At 35.8% G+C, this 20,919-nt stretch overlaps 1 pseudogene; it reads left to right on the top strand.

Moving 5' to 3' along the window:
• Nucleotides 1–1,086: 1,086 nt before the first annotated feature.
• LOC145684953 (uncharacterized) lies at nt 1,087–1,694 on the top strand (annotated as a pseudogene).
• The last annotated feature ends 19,225 nt before the right edge of the window (nt 1,695–20,919 follow it).

The following is a 20,919-nucleotide window of genomic DNA, read 5'->3' on the forward strand; positions in this document are numbered from 1 at the left end:
TTAGCTTGTCTGGAGTTCTGTGGGAACTCAACCGCTCTCTTAGCTTGCCTAGAGTTCTGTGATTTCCTTACCCGATTAGCTTGACTGGAGCTCTGAGAGACCTCAGCATTTCTTTGCTTGCCTGGAGTACTGAGAATTCCTGAACCACTGCCACTTACCTTGACTGGAGGACTGAGGTATTCTTCCCTTGGCTGGCTGGTCCTTGGGATACCTATTTACTCAAACTACATACAGAACTTTGAATTGGTCTTCGGACCACACTTATAGTGACTTTGTGTGTTATACTTGTATATAACAAAAAGTTATGGTAGAAAACCGATTCCCGTGTGCTACATTACTTACTTCACTACCATATCAAGGCAATTTTACAGTAAGAAAGAAATGCAACGTTTTAAAATCGAAAACACGAATGAATAATTCATGCACAAGAAATGTATTTCAGCATTTAAGTTCATTGCGCGTTCGTATTAAAGAGAAAATGAAACATCACAAACGAGAGGTGATACGTTAGAAATGCGGTCAAAGAACAAGGGAGAGGAATATTTTTTTTCTTCCCGCCTCATTTGCATTTAGCAAACGAACAAAAATAGCGAAGAATTCTTTTCATTTAGAATTCTGCTCCTGAGCTTAATTACTTCCTAAGCCATTATCTTTCTCACCTGTTTCTTTACAGAACTAACCGAGGAGGAGGGGTGAAGAGGTGAAGAAGAAGAAGAAGGCGATATAATTTCCACGGTGAGATCTTCCTTTTTAGAAGATATTACACGGATACCAATTATCAGTTTAAACCCCAACTCAAAATGAAGTCTGTTTATAGTGGTACATGAATATTTAAATTCACTTGACTCGAGCTGTCCAGTCTCCTGAGGTTCATTTTCGCCAATGAGGTATGAATAATAATAATAAAAAAAATTTATTTCGCTGCAACTCAAAGAAACATTTTAATCAGGAAAAGGAGTCTCGAGTACCTGCAGAGTTTACTACAGTTATTTATGATGTATGTGGAGTTCAGAGCTGTCGAAACAAGCGTCCACGATGTCAGAGACTATTTTTATCCCGTAATATGAGGGATGGGACCGGAAAGTAATGTTGTTTCTTCGCATTTCGATATTCGTTGGTCATTTAGCAGCTAATTGTGTACTTCAAAGTCGTGCCAAACACATTTGTCGGTTAGAGTGACTTGTTTACTCGCAAATAATGCAATCTTATTGGTTTTTTGTAGTTGTATTTGTTGTAAAATGGACAGTCAAATACCAGAAGAAGTCCATATCTGGCATTGTATGCTGTTTGAGTTTCGCAAGGGTAGTAACGCAACAGTTGCTAACAGGAATATTTGTGCTGTGCTTCCAACTGCATTAGACGTTCGTAAATGCCAACGGTGGTTTGCGAGGTTCAAATCCGGTAATTTTGATCTTTCCGATTCATCTCGAACAGGAAGACCAGCAACTCTCGACAATGACATGTTAAGAGCGGAAGTGTAAGCAAATCCGTGTCAGACAATCGAGGAACCATCACACATTCTTATAACCAACCTTAGTCGACCATCCAAGAACATTTGCATCAGATTGGGAAGGTAAGCAGAGCAGGGGTTTGAGTCCCGCATAATATGCCTCAAGAGAACGCAGCTGAGCGCTCCAATACATATTACTTATTGCTTCATCGCCGCAATACAGTACCATTTTTTGATCGCTTGATCACTGGAGATGAAAAATGGGTTCTGTATGATAATCCAAAGCGCAAAAGGCAGTGGCTCTCTCTGAATGAATAGCAATGCAATAAGCTAAGCCATGTTTACACCTCAAGATGGTGCTTTTATGTGAGTATTCGCGGGGTCATTAATTTTAAAGTGCTGGAACCTGGACAAACTGTGAATGCAGGCCTTTACTGTGAACTATTTTATCGCGAACAGCAATCTTCTAATTGAAAAATGGCCAGCGATTGTCAACAGAAAGAGCCGCTATTCTGCAACACGATAATGCAAGACGAACTCTGGAAAAAGCTAATGACTTGGGGTGGAAAATATTGCCTCACCCACCATACACGCCCGATATTGCGCCCTCGGATTTTCATTTATTCTGATCACTACAATATTTTCTCAGTGGCGAAAACTTTGTAACTGTGGATGATGTCCAAAATGCCCTCACCAGATATTTTGATAAAAAAAATTAGTTTTATTGATCCAGCATTGAAAATTTGCACATTAGATGGCTAATGTCATAACGATAACGAGGGTGATTACATCATTGATTAAAAAGAAAAACTTGTTCACAATTTGTTGATAAATTACTCTCACAAAACGGTATTACTTTCCGGTCCCTCCATACTTCTACTTGGATTGAAAGTATTTCATGACTTACTGACTCATTTCTCGTGGACTAATTGAAAAAGGGACACCGAAAGTGACTAAATCTTTATTATAAAGTAAAAACACATCAGACTGTGAGTTATGGGTTGCATAAGATCTAGGCTAAAATATTTAGATATTTTTAATACTTATTATAAACTCAAGGCGACTCAGGTCTTTCAGTCACACTAATTGCCAGTAGTTCACAGGCAGGTTAATAGTTGTCACTAGCTCCGCTACTCCTATCTGATGCAAAGAGATGTCGCTATCACTCAGGTAATTTGAAGATAAGCCGAAGAATTGGAAGAGAGAACAACTAACATTAATTAATACATGACAAAATCTTGTCATTTGTATACTAACTGCTCATCTCTTTATAATAAATAGAGGGTAAAAATATCCTAACATCATTACCCCTTACCTGTTGTAAAGAGATTACCAGTTTGGTATGTGAAAGAAATTTTTTATCGTGTGTTATAAAGTTTTAAGTTTAACGTGCCACGCTTACCGGTTGGATCCACAGACAAGTAAATTTGTGGTGGACAACATCGCGTTCGTGGGTTTTCTCAGAGTATTCTGGTTTCCTCCCTTTTTCTCACCACCAATTCTTCCATCATTATTCACTTCCTTTAAATATCGTCTCCCTTAGCTTAAAAGTATAATCGTGGGAAGTAAAATTGAAAATTGAAGGATTTTTCCCCATTATACCACGAAAAAAAGTTTTAATTATTGGATTCTGAAGAAAAAAGTTATAAGAAGTTAAGTAATTAAGAATAATCAATCGTTCAACACAAAAGAAGGGAAAATCAGAGGATGTATTGCATTTTCTAATTCAAACAAAGTGAAATGAAATCTTTAGTTTTACATCCGATGGTTATGCCGGTTAGGCTAAAGGAGACGATAATGATGAGAAATGAATGAAATGGCGGAATGAAGAAAGTGGGAGGAAACAGAAAACCCACACAAAGTCCACACGGCGCGAGCTGGGATCGAACCAGGGACCCCAAACACCGGAGGTGAACGCTCTACCGGTGAGCCACCGCGACCCAATTTTAATTCAAACGAATTGATTGTAGAGCTTGCATAGCAATGTTCTACGACTAAAATGTTTTAGTAAAAGAAAAAAATGTTAGGAGTAATTATCACAGCCACACACATAGATACATACAAAATACATAAATAAAAATTTAAAAATAAATGTTCTGTGCACCGGATCCCAGCCAAATTTTGGAACCCCAGACGAAAAACGTATGTACTGTCTTGCGTACCAAAATTCACTGCAGTTTTTTTGCCCATAAAAAAATTGACAGGGTAGATTGTCTTGAGGTTTCGAAATTTGAATTCTGTGTACGAAAACACATCAAATTCATACTCTGGGGTCTACTGCACAAAGCTTTGGTTTATTTGTATGGCTGTCTTAAGAGTCTTCATCCCGGCGAAATTAAAATACCGCTAATTTTACAGTAATTAAGTGATATCTTCAAATAGATAAAAGATAATTGAAATATGGAACAAGAGCGCCCTAGACAATATTATTTTGCGTGAGGTACCGTTATCACAAGTCACCTAGTGGCTTTCCGTTTTCAGCTCTTTAGAAACGCGAAAATAAATGCCGATTTTCAAAATGGCTCGAAATCGAAAGCAGGTAAGTGAGTCGTGATAACGGTTTCTTATGTAAAATAATATTGTCTAGGGCGCTCTTGTTCCACATTTCGATTATCTTTTATCTCATTGAAGATATCACATAATTACTGTAAAATTAGCGGTATTTTAATTTCGCCGGGGTGAAGACTCTTTAAGTGTATTCTTCCTATGTAAAATCGCTAAAGTTTTTCTCCCATAAAAAAAGTTGACACGGTCGATTGTCTTGGGGTTTCGAAATTTGAATTCTTCGTAACAAAATACATTAAATCCATACCCTGGTGTACGGTACACACAACTTTGTGTGTGTGTGTGTGTGTATGTGTTACTTTTAATATGTAGTAAATTAGAGTTAGTGGTCCAAACTCACCTTTAGAATTTATACACAAACTAAAACCTTAGGAGGTTACCCGAAACACTTGTATTTGTCTACATACATAAAATTTATTGAGACCGTTAAAATAAGAACGAGAGAAGATTAAAACTGTTATACCCAAGTTTCCTATTTCACATTATTGACACAACATAAAGGAAGAAAAGCAAAATTGGTGATTAATGAACATTTTTAATACTGTTAAATTGATATCATACCCAAAATATCCATTTATAGCTTTAATTTCGTAAACTGAACTATATGATCTAAAAAGCTTAGAATAAAATGTTTCCCGAATAGAGAACGAAATATAACCAAAATTCTGTACCAAGACAAATGGAATTTTAATCTGATTCTTGGGTTATGATGCCTGCTTATATTTAGCCAACCTGCACATGACAAAATTTAAGTTGGTTAGGCAACCAACATGATTTTTTTGATATGTTGGTTGCATACCTTACAGTTGCTGGCCAACAATTAAATGTAAGTTACAAAACAATAAAAATAGCCAATTCCGGACTGAACATAACATTTATAACTAATGATGTTATAAAGGTACTTTTTTAAAATATAGAATGCAGAAAGCAAACATGATACGTGTATAAGAATATCATGGAAGGTCAACAAAACGAAAATATAATTTCCCTCCCCTCAAAATCGAGCTTTTTTATAAGGATAAAACTTCCATTCAGAAAAGCCGTCTTTTTTTGTATTTCTAATCTTCATGTGTGCTAGGGTTGCTGCTGAAGGCTGTCTCGTCTCGTAACGATATCATGAAAGTGATGTCTCGTCTCGTATTTCTGTTGGAAGAGTTCTGTCTCGACCCATGTATTCTAACGTTTGGCTACAAGACAAGGAATGAGGGTGACTAGTCTCCAAAAGGTGTCGTCAAAATAACGTCTTTTCTTGGAAACCAATTTGTATTTTTTTTAAATTTGAAGAGCCTTGTCTCGTCTCATTTCGTGGCCAACCCATGGAACAAACCTCTAGTTAATTTGACACATAAGAAATTCAATCGGATCCTTTTTTGAGTTATGTATAATCAACATATGAATTTCAAAACCGGAGTATTTTTTTAATTGAGTTATCTTCTAGTTAAAAAAAATGAAATGGAATCTTTGAGTTTTACGTCTCACGGATATGTCGGATAGGTTAGAAAAAGGGCAATGATGAGAAATGAATGAAACGAAGAAAGTGGGAGGAAACGGGAAAAACCCGAGGAAACCCACACACATGCTCTTTGTCCACCACAAAGTTAACTTAGCGTGATCTGGGATCGAACCAGAGACCCCGCTCACCAAAAGTGAACGCTCCACCACTGAGCCACCGTGGTCCCTACCTTCTAATTAAACTATTGCTACATTGCCAACAATAAAACTTAATTTCTTTCGCTGGGAATCGAACATGTGGCCATAAGCAAGCTTTCCTCCGTAGACTAGACTACTATATGCACTGGTTCATACCCTGTTTTAAACTTTAGATCTTGTCCTATTCTATATAGTCTTAGTGTTGAGGAAGGATGTAAATATCAATCAATCAATCAATCAATCAATCAATCAATCAATCAATCAATCAATCAATCAATCAATCAATCAATCAATCAATCAATCAATCAATCAATCAATCAATCAATTCAATCAATCAAATGTTGCCACAAGTACGTATCTTTGTGCACAGTGGCTCAGTTGTAGAGCGTTTTCATCTGGTGCTTGGAGTCTCTAGTTCGATCCCTTGTCAAGTAACTTTGTGGTGGACAGCATCATGTTCGTGGACTTTTTCGGAGTAACTCTCTTTACTCGCACATTTTCATTCTACCAATTCTTCCATCATCATTCACTTACCTTAATCATCCGTCTCGCTTAGCCTAAAAGGGCATAATCGTGGGACGTTAAGCTAAAATATGTTATTTTATGTCATTCCACGTATCTTTATATTAAAAATATTACACTTACATTTAGGATGTTTTGGAGGAGCTTATTTCCAAAACATGCTAAATACAGTGGCGTATTTACGATTTTCTTTCGGGAGGTGCTATGCTAACTTTCGGGGAGGCTTTACCTGAAAATGTGAAAATTCTGCAAGATATTTCATATACTTGACTATAGTAAGTAAGATTTCGGGGGGGGGGGTGGCTTAAGCGCGGAAGCCCCCCTAAATACGCCACTGGCTAAATACAAAAGTGTCTGATTTTAAATTGAATATGAAAGACTATACTATGGAACCTCTTACGTTAAATTATATTATTATTATTATTATTATTATTATTATTATTATTATTATTATTATTATTATTATTATTATTATTATTATTATTATTATTATTATTATTATTATTATTATTATTATTAACATTTTTAAAACACTATTCTCTGTGGTAAATTCTGTTTGAAATATCACTTGCGATAGTGTTTCAGTGTAAAAACATATAGTTTTTTCTTTGCCCTTTCTGAAGAATTCTACCAAACGGATTTAACATGTTTTGGAAATACACTTCTCATACAATTATGGACATATACAAAATTGTTCTACGTAGAGTGATAAAAGTCGTTGCGTATAAAAGTCAAACTCTCAGATAAAAGTTCGTTTGTGCGATTTCGTGTATTCATTGTGCGTGTATTACCCATTTACTGATTCTATGCCAATCTATGGTCAATATTATTTACTCGTAGAACAGCTTGCATAAGCCGAGTTCGAAATCCGCGTCAAAGCTCGTTACGCGTAAAGTAGAAATTATGGGATTGTAATGAAAGGGGCAAAAAGCACAACAGACCATAGAGGGCCAACGGTCTACATGCCATATAGCCTCGTATAAATTACTAATTTATTGCTTATGTATGGCTTCGTATTCATTTTTCTAAATAATGTTTTTTTCCCTTCTCTTTTTGTTTTCTCTGCCATTGTATACCAGCGATTCTTTTATTTTTTTTCCCCTCTCGTGATCTCTGTGTTGAACATGACAACGTATGATTACATGCATTTTGAGTCAATTGAAAGTTATTGCTGCATAAAGCACAAGAGGGAGGCAAACAGATTCAATACTTTGCAGATGTAGAACGGGTGTATATGTCGTCCGAGAGATTTTTTGTTAAAAGAAAAAAAAATGAAATAAAAACAAAAAGTTTAGTTAGAAACTGGCGTGTAATAAAATTTAATTAATACTGGACTTCGATAACTCGGATTTTTTTCAGATTCCCCTGAACTCTTAGTACTAAAATAATCTCTGTAAGTCGAATATTTAAAAATTACAACCTTGATAAGTCGAATTCTAAGGGTTTCATAATCATATTTAAAAACCTCGGTAATCCGAATTGTCGTATCTGCGAACCACTACGGGTCAATGTTTACCTGTATAGAAGTCGAATTTTTCTTGATGTGACTTCGATAACTCGAAGCTACAGGTCTATACTTTCCGTAATTGTCATCAGTGTTTTTTTCAGAAAAAAATGTTCCGGGGGTGGGGCACACTTAGTATTCGGAGGGGCACTGCTGGCTATTCTATCTATTACTATATTATAGACGTATTATTTTGGTTTCCTTCGGAAGCACTCTCAGAGCTCTGGGTGGGCACTGACCCAAAAACATGTCTGGAAGAAACACTGACAAAGGCGCCCATGTTATGGTTTCCAGGGAGGTGCAAGTACAAGCGACATTTCAAATGTAGCCTCAAATTTTGTGGTAACTATTCTAAAATAGAAAAAAAATCTATTGGATTCTCGATCTTCCGAAGTACAATTTCCTCTAGAGGGGGCGAGTGCCCCACCTTGCTCCCCCTGATGGGCGTCCTTGAACACTGATTGTCATTGTTGCTAATGTGTACTGTAATTGTGTTTTACTTATGCCTAGTATTTTATTTTTTCTTGTCATCTTATTTAATGAACTTTCACAACTTTGAGTTATAGAGGTTGAATGAATAAAACTTTGAGTTATAGAGATTGAATGAATAAAACTTTGAGTTATAGAGGTTGAATGAATAAAACTTTGAGTTATAGAGGTTGAATGAATAAAACTTTAAGTTATAGGAGTTGAATGAATAAAACTTTGAGTTATAGAGGTTGAATGAATAAAACTTTGATTTATGGAGGTTGAATGAATAACACTTTTAGTTATAGAGGTTGAATGAATAAAACTAAGTTATAGAGGTTGAATGCATAAAACTATGAGTTATAGAGGTTGAATAAATAAAATTTCGAGTTATAGAGGTTGAATGGATAAAACTTCGAGTTATAGGAGTTGAATGAATAAGACTTTGAGTTATACAAGTCAGCTTTCATTTTTGATTAAGAACATCTGAGCAGTAACATTTTAATGACCTATCGGGTTTCTCCCGCTAAGTACGAGTTTATTTAATTTACTAATATTCAATCATAGTATTATAGTAGTTCATCATAGTTATTCTGCCATTATTGGCAGGTCACTTGCCGTAACTGAAATCTTCCGTACTCCATTGTCTTCTGCTAACCTCTTCGTCTTCACGTATCAGTTTCTGTTTTGATATAATCTATCAATTGTAGTCTCCTTCATCTCCTCCCTATCTTTCCTGCCACCATACACTCTAGCATGTGTCTCATGACACAGTTCTTTCTTGTACAATCAGTTTCTCTTAGACATCTTAATAATATTTAAAATTGTTCTTTTCTGCCCCACCATTTTTAATACCTTCTCATTCCTTTTCCGCTCGATCCAGCTAATTCTCTCCATTCTTCTCCTCGTCCACATTTTGAAAGCTTCCAGTCGTTTCCCCTCATTTTTGGGTAATGTTCATGTTTCCGCGCTATACAGTATACAATACTCCACACAAAGCATTTTACGATTCTTTTTCTCTGCTCTTTATTCAAGGTTCCACAAAATAGTATTTTCTTCCCTTCAAAGGGTTTTCTCGGCATTCATATTATTCATTTTATATCACGTTCACACTTCATATTATCACTAATAAATGCTAACCAGACGAAAACTAGTCATCTGTTCTACTTTTTCCCCTCCTACTTGTATATTTTACATTTGTAGCAGTTAATAATTAGATAAAAATACTTGTTTAATGGAAAAAACACTAGTATTTTACTGATATTAAAAAACACCTTACCTGCAGACCGAGTGGCTAGTGTGTTCATTTCTGATGGAGGAGGTCCCGCGTTTGATTCTTACAAGAAGAAAACCGACTTTGGTAAATTAACTTCGGGGTCATCTTTCGCGAGGTAGTAGTGTATATTTAAAGTGTTAATCTCAAAAACTGGGAGAGCGCAATAGCCAAAAATAGCGGAGAAGAAACGTCTTAAAGTTTTCGACTTACCTCATATACGATACAAGTAAAGTTGCCAAATGACGGCGTGGAAGAGTGAGGAACATCTACGACTCACGTGCAAAGGGTCCTGGGTTCTATTCCCGCTCGCTTCAGATTTTTTGTTTTCCGCTTTAACCAATAAAATAGCCATTTGTAACTACAAGTAAAATATTAATTCACCATATATTTATAATGTATGAAACAATAGAAATTTTCAAATCAGTTAAAACTGATGTAACCACTGGTAATATTGGGTGTATATTATAACCAAAGGGTTGATTTGCCCCTCATCTCCCTTGTAATTCTCGTAATTTTCACACAGTCCACAGATATAGACACGAAGCGTCAAGACCATTTTTTACACAAGGAATGTGGTACCATAATATAACTCGTGATATCAATATATTTACGGAGTAGGTTATATTCTGTTGCTAGTTAACATGGAACATTGAAAGGTTTTACAATTTGAACATTTCTATTATTTTACGCATTATAAACATATGGCGAATTAATATTTTATTTGTAGTTACAAATGGCTAATTTAATGGTTAAAGCAAAAAACAAAAACAGGTAACCCGAGACCCTTTGCATGTGAACCGTAGATGCCTTTTCTGTCTGTCTTTTTTCTTTTCTTATTTCTTCTGCCTAATGAATCGGACATCTGGCAACATCCAACAACCACCGTCTTATTAGAGTTGGATTATCCGTTGGGTAGTGGTGTGAAATAAGGCTCTTATATTTTGAAACGGACAGTAGTTTTCTTAAAAAAAGATTTTTTCTTTTCCGGACGGATGGACGGACGTGCACTCGGACAGATAGGGTAGATATGGAAAGCAGTTTTGATATATACCAACCTCCTTAAAAATAGTACTATTTCATGATATAATTTCTTGAAGCAAAACCAATGGAATACGGTACCATCCAGGAGCGCATCGGAACGATTCATAATTCATCCCACGACAGTCAGTAGCTATAGATCATCCACGGGTATTGTTTCCGTTTAAAGATGCTGTTCCAAACGGCTAGGACAGGGATTAGAGGCTGAAGGGGAAGGAGATAGTTTAGAATTAAAAAAAAAAGGTTGAGCATCATCTTAAGATAGCATTGGTCTTCTTATTCCCGTCCCACCTCCTAGCTGACCCCGTACTTGTCATGAAGATGTTAATATCCGGCGAAGTAATTTATATAGTGTTCACTGCAGGTAATCTTTTGTAAGCTCCACGTTTTGAATAGTGGGTGTTTACCTTCTGATTATACAACTCCTGGAGATCTGTTTTACCTTTATCTTCTGTTAATTACCCTTTGTTTGTTCCAAACGGAGAGAAAAAAAATGCATTTTTTCTTCAGTTGAGAATTAACTTTATTTACTAACAGAAGGAAATTATACAACAACCTACACCATTACTCTGAATTTCCAATTCCATGACATTCATTCAACAAACAGTGGAAATCCATAATGCTGTAATGTAACAAAATTTAAATACATTACTAGGTTACAATAAGATTTAGGTTACAATAGGTTACAATTAAAACAAGTATTTTAGGAATGATTCGAAAAATGGATCGAAAGATTGCGATCATGGCGAAGAATTAGTTTTTGCATCAGGTACCACAAAATTTTTGGACGGCCCCTAAATCGAGTTTTCGTATTTTCTTTTACGGAATAAGCACATCATACTGAGTTAAGTGATAGTTTGGTTTTGGCTACACTCTACGTAATTCTCCAAGTATAGGGCGTAGAAGGAAATTTTTGATTGAAATATATTGGATCTTTTGATGTATTTGGATCAGGGGCCCCAAAATTTTTGAAAGGCCCCTAAATCGAGTTTTCGTATGTTTTACGGACTAAGCATATCATACTGAGTTAAGTAATAGTTTGTGTTTGGCTACATTAAATGTAGTTCCTCAGATATACGGCCTAGAAGAAAATTCTTGCCTGAAATATATTAGATCTTTTGATCCAAAAAGGTGAAAAGAAAAGAAGGCGAAAAAAGAGAGAAAATACGGAAATTGGAACGAAAATTGGAAATCCAAATTTCTTACAATGTATTGGGTGATAATTACTTAAAGGGAAATCGTTCTCAAGACTTCCTACATTTTATATTTCAGTTAATGAAGGGAAGTGGAATTCTCTTTGATGCGGTAAAGTTGTGTCGTTACAGATGTATGAATATCCTGAACAGTAAAACACTATTTCTTTCAGTTTCAGTGTGAGTTCGGATATCAGGAAGAAGTCTGCGGGAGTCAAATCCTTTGAATAACCGCGCACACCTCAAACAAATCTGCCTTTTCCACACATCTTCGTTCATGATGTGCCGGATTATTTCACGATTGATGTACAGTATCATTGATAGTTCTTAGATTGAGTTCACTTCCCCATAGAGTAGTCGAATATATTTCAAACTGTAGCGGCATCGAGATACCTGGCAACCCTATAGAAAATATAAATTCAAAGCGTACCAGTATGAATGTGAAGAGGCAAGGGTGGCCGGACAGGTGACGACGACAGTAGGAAGCTTGAAAGCTGTCATATAGGACTTTGATTTTAAAAAAAATAAAAATAAAAAACCAAATTAAAAAAAAAATTAACAGGATTCATAGGATACGAAAGAACCATTCCCCGACAGCATGTGCTCTCAGGACGTAATTATTTTTGCATAACAAATAATGGCCAATTGAGTGTAATAATTATGATGAGTTGTCTGTACACATTACTTGCCGGTAAGTAAAGATGGAATTGGAATAGGCAGAAAGTATTGGGATGGTGTTGATATATTGTGTGGAGGAGCCCTTGGACCCAATACTCTTTTTCCGCAGAAACTAGAAACACGTGTTTGCTTATTTTTGAGCATTGTCCATAAACAAAGTTTCGTTGCAATTCTCCATGTCCTGTAGGAACTTCTGATGTACATTTATTTGAACTTTTAATATTTCATAAACAACGGTTTGGAAAAATTTGCCACTAAAACCATTTTTCCGTAGAAAATATAAGAAAACAAAACGTGTTCGTTTATTTTTTGCGTATTGTTCCTACACTAAGTTTCGTTGCAATTCTCCATGTTCTTTAGTCACTTCTGACATACAGTTAGTAACACTTTTCATATTTCGTGATCAAAGTTTCGGGGGGCCCATGCCCCATTCAACCGTTTTTGCCAGGAAAATACGAAACACGTATTCCTTTTTTTTTTACGTCTATAATATCTGTGCAAAATTTCATTCACTTCGTTCCACTTCTTCTTGCCTTTCGGGCGTCAACTTTCAAAAGTTTGTGTGGGAGCTTTTGCCCCTAAAACCGTTTTCCGCAAAAAAGATAACAACACGTATTCATTTATTTTATGTGTAGTAGCTACCTGCTAAATTTTATCAAAACCGGAGTGATGCTCTTGGAAGTTTTACATGTTAGTATGGAAGAACACGGTAATGGTCAATGGAAAATAGAATCATTTTTCGGAAAATTGCTCTATATATGTAAAACTACAAAATGTAATGTATGTGGTTTCTCTTTAGATCAGGGATACCCAACGTTGTTTTGAATCCACCGAGATACTTGCACAGTTAGGCATCATATTGCGGGCCACAATTAAAAAATGACAGCAGTGCCATTGAAAAAATAACTTTTTCAAAAACGTGTCAACGTTTTTGTAAAAGTTAAATCCCAAAATCCGAGATTTAGTAGTTGTCTTAATTTTAAAAGTTGATAATATTAATTTAAAAATTTACTCTGTTGGAATTTATATGAAAAAGTGGCAAATTTGAAAATATCCTTGTTTTAACTTTTTATTCCGTAATGAACATCATTAACACAAGTGTTATTTATCTCAAAACTATTTTAGGTTTCCTTGGGTTGTAAAAGCTAATGGCTTGAGTTTCAGGTTGTTTACACTCTGATTGGCCAAATTAAAAGACCTTAACGATTTATTCCTCTACATGCGACGTCTCCTTCATCGCCACCGTGGCGATATCGGAAAAACATCTGCCTACATATCATAAGGGTGATAGTTCGCGCATACTCCGGAGTACTGTTTTTTTTAAGTGTTTTTGAATACTTACTTTAATGTAAACAAATGATTCATATAGGCGGTTTAAAATTTTTGTGGGAGTAATTTTGTGTTCATTGGCGTTTCATCCTGTTTCTCCCGATGGTAAAATGCTGGTGGTATAATTTTCGAAACGGAAGTGGGGAGACAGCGAATCATCGCTGCAGGGCGTCCAATTTTTGTCGTGAGGTCACTAGTTGTCTATCGGTAGTCCACCGACGCTTTCGGTATACGGTAGCTTGAGTTTCAGGTTGTTTACGTTATAAGTTTTCTTTTTCTATATTTCACAAAAACAAAATAACCATACAAAATAACGTAATAAACAGAAAATATGTATAATAAGTACGTTTGAGTGTGCGGGCCACACATCACGACTTCGAGGGCCAACGGTTAGAGGTTTGACTCGATATTTGACCAATATCGAGTAGACTGATAAAATGTTGAATTCAACAATCTTTAATGTATATTAATCGCTCGTGAAAGAATATAATTATAAAGAAATACCCGAAGACATATATATAACCGTCTCCTTTCGCCTAGCTGGCATAAGAGTGAGACGTAAAACTTAAACATTTCATTTCACTTCATTTCCCAAGAGATATATTTAAACTGTAGTTTCACGAAAAATTTAGCCTCGATTCTCAAGCAGGGCGTTAAACTTTCTCATATCTAAATGCTGCAACAACATCCACTAATACTACTTCTATCATTCATTTTCAACAATTAAGTTTGACAATTTAGATTTGAATTCTCTTGACTACTGTTTCTACATAATAATTTGTATTTTATTATGACCGAAATAAAAGTTTTACAACATTGAAATTGTAATAGTGTGCAATTTTCTGGTCACTTCATGTCGTGATTTTAATCCCTTAATGAACAACAATGTCTTAGAATAGTGGGATAAGCGTTGGGTTCACATTCCGGTGGTCCTGAGTTCGATTTCCACTGGGTAATTAAAGGAAACTTTTATCATTTGTAATGTTGGTACTTCGAATGTAAGATATCATGGAAAACATTTAATTTCTCTTACTCTTGAGGCGATTTTCTTCAGTGCGCTCGCAATAGAACAGTGATCAACAAAACACAACTACAAGATGACATCAGTCGCATCAACCTTGACTCGTACTGTCTGGGAAAGTAACGTGTTTAGCGAACAATTGATGAACACATATGACATACCAATAATATGTGTCAAAAATACCACTGGCGAAAAACAAAGGTTATTTTTCCCAACAATTTCTTATGTTTCTACTTCTTCTTCTTCTACTACTGCTAGAAAAATTAATGTTATAAGCAATTCACCATTTTAGATATGTCCCACATCAACAAAAAAATTATTGGAATCAGACTTGAAATTGAGTAGTCAAAATCTTCATATAATATAAACTATATGACCAAGTCTCAACTTTCCAATAATAATAATAATAATAATAATAATAATAATAATAATAAAGAATTAACAGACTTACTATACGAATTACGTAAACAATACCTTCCAATAAAGAAAATATAATTGCCACCATGGAATTAGAACCCGGGACTTTGCCATACGAGTTTCATGTTTTGCCAATCTTTTTATCTCTTGTTTTTAAATTCGCCCGAACTGTGGTATTGTTTGTCAGTGGCAGCTTAAGTCCTTTCGACTTATTGCAAATACGACAGAGACACGAACACAGAAATATCGAGGTCAAGTAAAATTCCGACCTTGCCCTTCAGAATGATTCGAACCTCCAATGGTTTTCAGCTGACAATCTGCCACAAATTCTTTATACAACGATAAGTTAATAAACTAGTAGTTACGAAAGATACAAATAGAACTTTCTATTTTTGCACATGTTGATACAACTCAAAGAATGAGAAAATAATGTCTGCCGGGTTTTCCTCTTTGGAAATTACAAGTTTAGGTGAGAAAGAATAGTAATGTAAATAGGGACCATCCTTCAAAACTATGAGGAAGCTTCAACTTGAAGAACGTTTTATGATATTTTTCTCATTGACGAAAGTCTTTTTAACGTGTTTTCGAGTTAAAGGAGGAAATCTCGAGTAAGTCATTGTGATACTCACATGAGGAACGTCACCTTATACGAGCATTAGTATCTTGTGTATAGTCTTACAGGCAACAATTTTAACTAGTTAAAAGTTTGAGTGGAATCTGAAGTGACGCGGTAGTTAAGTAGTTAGCGCATTGACCTTCTGTTCGGTGTACTCGGGTTCAAATCCCGCCAGGTTCGAACTTTTTCCAATGTTTCAATTTCAATGTATTCTCAGTGTGACAAGCAAGATTTCTCCTCTCCAAAAAAGAAAAAGATGTTGGAATGAGGAGAATCGGAGAAGGTCTGTCAATGGGGGTAATCATTTACAAACTTATTTCCAGCAGTTCTTTTAGATGTGATATTTTCATCTACTTTCAAGCATTTTCTGATTCATATGTGATCAGTGTTTTTATTTCTTTGATTATACAGTATATAATGAAAAAATACATTACATACAAAGCAATATTAAGATTAACATATGATGTTCATTGGACAACACTCTCTGAACCAGAGAGATTGATCTCAGAATGGAGAAATGTTTCGTGCATCATCTACTTACAATTTTACTTGCATAAAGACTTGACTCAGTGCTACTAACTGCTGTCAGTGCGGAGAAAAGTTATATGTATGTTGGGTTGCATTTGCCCAGGCGTTTTGCAAGCTGTAAATTATCTAGACCCTAAGTAATGGAATTAGTACACTTAGGGGGAATATACTTCTGCTGGTGGCAGTGAAACTACTTCCGGTATCACTATGTATTTTCGTAGGGTAAAATGGGTAAGTCATTGCTTGTAATGGCTTTTTAATATTGATTCAGCGTTCAGGGAGCAGGTTCTAGCTTTAATTTTATCCCTCTATTGCAAAGAGTTATGGTATTGAATTCAGATAGTTTGGATGCCTACCGTTTATCTGGTTATTCGATATATGACAGGACATAGCTCGCGTTTCTTCGCAAGACCCTTTCTGTACCAACCATGACCTGTTTTTAACTTTCTATTTCTTCTAATATATAAAATTTAAAGTGAAAGTGACAGGTCCGTATCCAGGGGGGTCTAGGGGGACCGGGCCACCCCAAAATTTTTGCTGTCCCCCTAAAATTTTCACCGTAGGCTTGCAAATGAATTATAATATGGTGATAAACTAGAATATGGTGATAAACAGTGGTTGGATTGCCCCCCCTAACTTCAGCCGAGCCCCCTCTACATTTTTGGGCTGGCTACCGCCATGGTCCTCCAGACAGTTGGTTTTTTTCACCACTTCAGTAAATTCTGTTGCTATTATAATTTATTATTTTTTCTTAATAGATTCTATTAATATTTCATTTAAAAGTAGTTAAATAATCCACTGACATGGAATTCATACACAATAGTAAACGTTAACTGTATAAATATTACAGTAAAATATGTTAAATTTTAAATTGAGGGCTACTGTCCGCCACGCGACCCAAGCCGTTCAGTGGGCTAAGCGACCACTGCAGTGTTAAAAATGGTCGAAAACGACCGATATTAGTGTCGAATTCATAGTTTTCGTGGTCGCTGAGATGAGTAGTGACACTTCCGATGCCCATTAAATCCAAATTCAACCCTTTATATCCAAAATGAAACGTATTCTCCCCGTGCAAAGAACGAATATTCTGCTAGTGAGAGACATCACTCAAAGTTGAATGTAAGTGTATATTCAAATACATAGAATAGAATTTACGCTGAGATCAATGGCGTATTTTGGGGAGGGATTTCCGGGCTTAAGCCCCCCCCCGAAATCTTACTTACTGTAGTAAAGTATATGAAATATCTTACAGATTTTTCACATTTTCAGGCAAAGCCCCCCCCGAAAGTTAGCAAAGCCCTCCCCGAAACAAAATCGTAAATACGCCACTGGCTGAGATGGTATAGACGGTAGTTAATGGGTTTCTGCTCAAAATGGAACTTGATATCACATGTTAAAAAGAATAAAAAATAATAGTCGGGAATTATAGTACATAGTTCAAAAGTTAATATACTACAGGTTAAACCTTTACGATTCAACTATTAACTTCTTTTTTTCTTCTAAATGAAAGATTTACTCGAACGAGGACTAGAAATTCCTGGCGTTCCACAAAGCAGTGAGTTGGGTGCACGCTAACTTGTATACATTTAAGGACTAGAATTGCTCATGCCGTCCATTTAATATCTTCAACACAAGCCGCTACAAACAAAAATGAAAAGTTAAAAAGCGGCTACCGTTACGCTGATGCTTTTACTGGTCTTAAAATACTCTTTAATATATTATATAGTCATCCTACGAATGATATATAAGCACATATGACCACATGTGCTACTGTTCAAACAGGACAAGAAGAATCCTTTAATCGAAGAAGCAACTGAAACCACTGACAAAACTTCTTTTCTTTTCGTGATGTATATTACAACATAAAGAAAAGAAAAAAAAAAGAATCAGAATAAAAAAGAATGGGCGGTGGTTTAAAGAAAGAGTCTGTTACACTATGTTATCCTCGTCACATGAATGTAACTTGTTTTGAATTTACAAGTAGAGTACAATACTTTTGTATTATCCTCCATTTGCTACAAATGGTGCTTCTTTAAAAGGGAAACCTGAATAAAAATGGATTTGTTATGTCTGATACTGATGAGCAAGATTATACAGTGAAGGATATTTGTTATACAAGATGGAAAGAAATGAAATAAAAATAAAATAAATAAAAAAACGGAATAAATAAATGTCCAACATATATGAGACCAAAAGCTTTACTCACTCGCCTTGAATGGTTGTCGTATGTGTGTATATCAGTGCTTCACCTACTCCATCTAACCTCTACTGTGCGATGATTTCAGCAAACAAGAATTTGTGCGTTTGATAAGGAACTTTTTTTTTTTTTTGTTAAAACATTTTTATTTTATTTAGAGCCTTCTGTACTGTATCAAGGTTATAAGTGGTAGTACAGACTTCGACAGTGTCAAACTTTGTGGAATCTGGCAGACAATCAAAAATAAAAAATAAAAAAAGTATTTCTACCTAGGTACTTACAGAAACGATTTCAAAAATTCGTTATATGACACGTTACTTATCGGTACTAGGGTAATGGGCGTCATTAACAGGGGGGTCGGGGAGACGCGTCCCCGCAGATTTTAGTCAAATATATTTAAAGGAACTATACTGCTTTGTCTGTATATAACTTTTGTCGGAAAGAGGATTTTGATTCATCCGACCTTCCCCCCTAAATTTAAAAAGCTAACGCCGCCAGTGCTAGGGTTAACAGCGATAGGAATGAAATCTTACAGGTTAATATCCCACAATTATGCTAAGGGAGACGGATGATTGAAGGAAATGAATGCTAATGGAACAATTGGTGGAATGATTATATATATACAGTATATATATATATATATATATATACAGTATATATATATATATATATATATATATATATATATATATATATATATATATATATATATATATATATATATATATATATATATATATATATATATATATATAAAACGGAAGTATTCCGAGAAAGCCCACGGACTCGATGTTGTCCACCGCAAACTTACTTGATCAGGGATCGAACCAAGGGCCCCACATACCGGAGGTAAACGCACTACCACTGAGGCACCATGTCTCCCGTTATCCGCGATATGAAACGAGACAGAATATTCGTGACGAGTTACAGGACCAGTGGCGGATCTAGGAAGGGACCGGGGAGCCTAGGCCCTCCTAGTTTTTTGAGTGACAAAAATAATTGAAACTATTACTTAGATATTTTTGAAAGTTTATAGTAACCTTATGATATACTTATCATAATCTGGAGTCTGGCTTTCCTTCCCTCCCAGTTTTTACCTTCTTAATTCGCCACTGTACAGGACATGACATCAGCAACGTTGTTTCTGATTTTGCTAGAGGACGGGGGCAAGGTTCTCCACTCATATAAGAATTTCACATTTTTATTGGCATATTACTATACAATTTATTAAAACATACATTTTTAGAGCTCAGGGGCGGAGGTAATCTTCTCTTCCTGCTCTCCACAAATGACGCCCTTAGGAGACATGACTCTTCCAACAAAAAACAGATACAGGGAGTACAGATAGAATTTTCGTGAAAAAAAAATGCGAGTCGAAACAGCCACGAGACTTTTTTCGAGAAGAGACAAGATAGGGCTCTCCTAACATAAACAGGTGCACCTTCAGAGACGAGATTTTTTCGAGACGAGACGTCCTCAATTTTTGTCTGGTAGACAATCCTAACTGATTCTTTTAAGGTTTACTTACACAGACACAAAGCTTATTATTGAATTGAATCGTTCGTAACCAATCTTGCGAAGACAGTTATTTCTCGACTCCATAACATCTTTATTTAAAGCCTCTCTTCTCTTTTGGCCTACCCAAAGGTCTCCTTCCAACATATTTTTCAGCCATTTGCAACTGTTCCTCTTGCAACGCATACGTATGAAATTCACTGCAAATTATGGTCAAATTTCCGAAACACTATCATGTTGCAGAACTTCCATAAAGCTAACATACTGAGAAAACCCTTATTGGTAAATGGTACTAGTGAGCAAATATAGGGCGAATGTGTATCATCTACAACCTTCATATAAAGGACAGGGAAATATACTGTAAAATACATGGTAGTCCTGTATGTACAGGACGTCTGGCAATCCTACTTTTGCACTAATCCAATAATAAATATTTTACATTATCAAATGTGATAAGATCAATGAGGGACGATGTTTCTAAAATCGATCTCGCTATTCTCATTGGGGTATGTTTGGGCTGTGGTTCTTATCAACTTACAGGACACGTGTTGCACTCGGCATTTGATATAGACACACTTGCGTCAATTACCTGTACAGCTTTTGAAACTTAGATAGGTTTCCCATCTTACACCACCATTGCCTGTGTGCTTCAACACACGTCTCCGTACTACCCTACCTGACATACTACACATGATCACCTAACACCATTAATGACAGCCAGAAGCTTCACGTGCATCCGTAGTGCTACCACGTCGCATATCACCAGTGCAGTGTTCTTACGTTTCCTTAAGAAAATTTCCTTCGACTGACACAAAATTCTCCCTTTCGTTAGCAAAATTTCTCTAGTTTTTTGAGTGTCAAATTACTATGACAGAAATTAGGTCATAAAGAAAGTGACAACCTCATTTGTTTTATTCTATTTTTTCGTTCAATTTTTCAAACAAAAATACAC

The sequence above is a fragment of the Thermobia domestica genome, chromosome 5 (assembly GCF_964235325.1).
Source record: "Thermobia domestica chromosome 5, izTheDome1.hap1.1, whole genome shotgun sequence".
NCBI lineage: Eukaryota > Metazoa > Arthropoda > Insecta > Zygentoma > Lepismatidae > Thermobia > Thermobia domestica.